The sequence below is a fragment of the Borostomias antarcticus genome (genome assembly GCF_949987555.1).
Source record: "Borostomias antarcticus genome assembly, chromosome: 29".
Lineage (NCBI taxonomy): Eukaryota > Metazoa > Chordata > Actinopteri > Stomiiformes > Stomiidae > Borostomias > Borostomias antarcticus.
Window position 1 is genome coordinate 4251191 of NC_140262.1, and position 5000 is coordinate 4256190.

Sequence of the window (5000 nt, forward strand, 5' to 3'; positions counted from 1 at the left end):
GCAATTAATCCCTTGCGTAGTGCTTCAGGGGTGTGAGCAGCCACTCCAGGACAGTGGGGTTTAGAAGATGGCTCTGCTGTGATTCTAATGAGCTGACCGTCTGGCGGATATGACCACGCCCTGCAGGGCGGGGCATCTACAGTACGCTGGAGTGACGTGGACGGTTAATATTGGGTTAACTACCTTTATGCTTGCGGCCTGATCCGAAATCTATAAGTATCTTAGCACCTTAAGTTAACATAACCTATAGAGTAGACATTTTTCTTTCCCCTGTATATTTTTAATGTATAATTTGATATTTCTATCGTATTTCTGTAAGAAACAAGGCAAAAAATCTTTAAGATATATTTTTGAATTTTTGCAACGACTTATGTAAGTGACATTTCTCTCTAACAAACTTAAAGGGATTGGAGGAAGAGGGAGATATGGTGTGCGTACGGTACTGGCTCATGATAATGAAAGCCTGGGAGGCTTTTAGTCCTAACCTGATAACCTTCCCCTTTAGTATCTGATAATTGATAGGAAACCCAATAACGTTTGCTATATCTCACTTCTGTGTAAAAAAAAAAATAGGCCTCAGAGTTCTCAAAGTGTAAAGTAACACACATTGTGTTTTATGATTTACAGAGATATCTCAAATCTCTGCGTGCCACTGTTACGGAATTCAATAATATTCTGTCTGAGATCTAAATGACTTTCACGTCAATTATGCATTCGTGTCAAGTGAAGATTTGCTGAATGATGCGAGGTACGCTACACATGCAGATCTCAAGTTGTAAGATTCTCTTTACAGTACAGCACTGTATGTCCAACAATAGATTTATGTGATGTCAACTATTGGAGGGACAGGGAACTCACATCCATGGCTAGTTGTAAAGTGAAGAACACTTTCACCATTTCTACAACTCAATCAGTGGGCTTTTATAATTCCCAATATTCCCAATATTCTGTATTGTCTGTATGTTTGTTCCTGGTGTATATCATTGTGCTCAGAGTTTCAAGTTGTGTACAGACAGGCATTTTACAAGTTTGTTAGTCTAAAGCAATGTGTACTTGATCATTTCTATGGGCTATATGCACAACTCCAGTACTTCCTGAAATTAGACATGCTTCTCTATTTCCTGTCTTACACTATTGGATGAAATTATTATTCAGGTGTGCCTGATCATTGTGCTGCAGTCAGACACACCTGATTAATCACTTCATCCGATAGTGTAGGACAGGAAATAGAGAACTAATTTCAGGAAGTACTGGAGTTGTGCATATAGCCTATTGGAGCATCTGCTGTCAATCATATATATATTATACTAGCCAAAAGGGAAAGCATACAGTAAAACATATACTGAATACATACATACAAATATTACATACATACAAATATTCTGGCCTTTCCTCTCTTTTCTAGCCTTTTGGTATAAAGTGATGTATCCTTATTGGTTTATCTTGAGTTGATAACCGCAATCCTACAGTATGCTGTTAATTAAGTATTTAATACTTTCTTGGCCCAAATTTTTAAGTACCAAAGAGGGAAAGTAGCACAAGATGATCAGAGAGAGATAACGTAAATGATTAATACAGTATAAACATAAAATTGAAGATGTAAAGCAGTATGGTAATATTTCAGTAATAGTACAGTAGCCTATACTACCTAACCCACATAGTGCAATATGTTATTAATTAATTTTGGTTGATGTACCTTTTGCTAACTTTGAATGGAGGAGCTCTCACTACCTATTCATAACCAAAGACAGCTAGATTAGATATGAAATACCATATCTCTTGTAATAACAAGTACGTACCAATTAAGCATTTCCTGTTCACAGGTATATATGATTGGAGAGGCCTATATGATGGTTTTCATTCCTCTAAGGGATGTTCAAGAGTTCATGACCAAAACATGTTGACCAGCAGATGCAGTGTCCAGCAGACGTTCCTCCGGGCTCACAGGGGTACACAGTCAAACTCAGTACGGGAACCAGTCAGTGCTTTGAGCACATCCACACACACACACTCACATTCCACTCGCACTGAGCAACACGCAAAACCACTATTCACAAAGAGTGGACTCAGGAGTTATTTTAACGGTATTTCTTCCAGTGTTTGGTTTACTGGTCTTTGTCTTCATTGAACACTTTTTTCAGAAACTGATCAAAAGAAACAGAAGAAATAAATAATCTTGTCTCCGTGATCTGTTCTGTGATTCCTGTGATCTCGAGATGACAGCATGATGTATCCTTCTTTCTGAAATAACTCAGAGACTAAGCTTTGTGAATATGGCCCCTGTCTCGTGCACATGGATTCTCAAACGGGGAATAAAGTGATAATAACTCACCGAACCTGTCAAAGAAATAACAGACACTAAATAAGGAAGGTATCGGTAGTTTGTGACGGCACTGCTGGCTTTCAAGGACATTGTGAAGGAATGAGGCTGTAAAGTGGATGAATTTTATTGCTTTCTGTAAATATTCTGAAAAAATAAACTGGAACTTGCACTGAAAGGGCTCACACAGTGTCGGTGTGTTGCATTGTGGTCTGGCTATAGGGGAAGTTGGCTGTAACCGCCAAGATATCACTCGCTGTGCATCTCCTTATCCCCGCTTTATCTCTACGTGGAGATAACACCCTCCAAGCACAGACACACAATGGCGTGTTTAGTCGAAGCCCAATCACTCTTATCGTGCGCAGTTACTCTGTTTGTATACACAGCTGAGATGTTGCCATTTTATAATCTCCTTGACCTTTTTCCATCTGTCTTCATCAGGTCAGAGGGAGGTTATGGTTGTTATCTGTTGCCATGGCGTCTGAGTCACTCCATACTGCAGAACTGAGTCTGAGCACCAGAGGGAGGCAGACGAACAGAACCAGGTCCATTCAAGTTTAAATCACATCTCACACTCGGTCAGTCCATCTCCAGACAGAACATGGGCCTATTCTGACCCAGACCCAAAGGTCTATTTTGCCAGAGGCCTATTTGCTTCATTTCAATTGCTACTATGCCACTACAAGCCCGCAGCCTTTCAGGTCTGTCTATTAATAGTGGTGTTGTCATAGTAGACGACCATAGAGGATCATTAGGGCTGAAAGTCAATTGCTGTGGTTTACTGCAATCTATTCATCACATATACTGTTGTTAGTACATTTCTCTCATGTAGTCTTGTGGTCTACAAACAGATGGTTTAAATATCCATGGAGCAACATGCTGTGTTTTACAGGTGTCTTTGAATGTAGGTGGGGAGACTGAATTTAGACTGAATGCCTGATGTGTTATGTGCTGTTCTGATGGTTATGCACTCAGTCAGACGGTGTCACACACACACACACACACACATACACACACACACACACACATACACAGATAGAACACATACAAGGTGTGATAGAAACGTGAGGGGAATGTGTGTGTGTGTGTGTGTGTGTGTGTGTGTGTGTGTGTGTGTGTGTGTGTGTGTGTGTGTGTGTGCGTGCGTGTGTGTGTGTGTGTGTGTGTGTGTGTGTGTGTGTGTGAGTACGAGCAGCAGGCTCAACAGGAGTGGTAATCATGTGCATTAATCCCAGTCCCAGAGCTGACTGCACACACCGTGCGAGCTGAGCTAGCTGTGAAAACACGTTCATCGCCCTGCTGCTCGAACAGAGCGCTCTCAAACTCTCTATTACACTCACACACTTCTGACCTGCAGTCTGATCCCTGCACACTCTTTGTGGAGCTATTTAGATACTGTATTTATCCTTAACAACTTAGGTTTACAATGGGTAAGTCCAATAATCCAAATTAATATGAAGGATACGTGTCAATATAGATGTTGATTAAGCAAAAGTCACACACAAGGTGTAGTTTGTCATATATCAGTATTTCATCTTTGTGTTTACCCACTACCACACCGTCATTTCTGCAGAACTCTCCCTAGCTCCCCCCCATACCAAAGACTCATTTCCTCCAGCGTCAGCTCTCTGCCGCTAACCTCCGACCCAGACCTCAGGAACTCACTTGCAAGAGAAGCCGCCCATCCGGCCCTGAGGTAACCACAAACACGCATAGTCAAGCAGGGGAGGCGCGGCGCAGAGCACAACCTGGACGCAGGAGCAGCCCGAGAAAAAAGCCACACATGCATACCCAGTCAACTGGTGAGAAAATGTGATGCTTTGGCTTGTTTTATTTCCCTGCGAAAAAAAATCCTCAAGTGAACCAACCTGCTTGGTCTCTGACCCCAATTTGCACCCAGTTCTGAGAAGATTTGAGTATATCCACGCCTGGGTTTATTTTTCTCGTGTTTAGTTGTTTTACAGTCTCTTTAATGAGGATGTTACAAGTGCTGGTAGCACTGAGAGGGAAATGATGCAATAAACAGTAAAACAAATCAGTTATTCAATATTAAATGTTTGACATGTTCAGTAACACATTGAGGAATTCAGTTACAAAACTACTCATAAATATTGATAATGATAGTATATAGCCGACAGGGTTTAAAATGTTTGCCAGTCGTTATTGGTTACTAATGCATTAATTGTATTAGGAATTATTAACAGTTATAATTCAGTGGTACATGAATAACATACAGGCATTTGTGAACTTTTATTTTCAAGAATCAAGAAGATTCAAGAGTCAAGATTACTTGTATTTGTCCCTAGGGAGATTTGTCTTGGAAATACAGTGCAGGCTGCAATATAAAAATACATACAGTTACAGTATACAGTAACAGACTTGAAGTACATACTGTAGCACAAACAAGTGCAGACATGAGTGCATTCATGAACAGTCCAGGTACACAGGCAGCTCTGCCCCCATGTCATCCCCCCCCCCCCCCGGTCCCGAGCTCAGAAGATTCACTCTCCCCCCCCCCCCCCCCCTGGTCCAGAGCTCAGGAGATTCACTCTTCCACCCCCCCCCCCCACCCCCCCTGGTCCCGAGCTCAGGAGATTCACTCTTCCATCCCCCCCCCTGGTCCTGAGCTCAGGAGATTCACTCTTCCATTTCCCCCCCCCGTCCCGAGCTCAGGAGATTC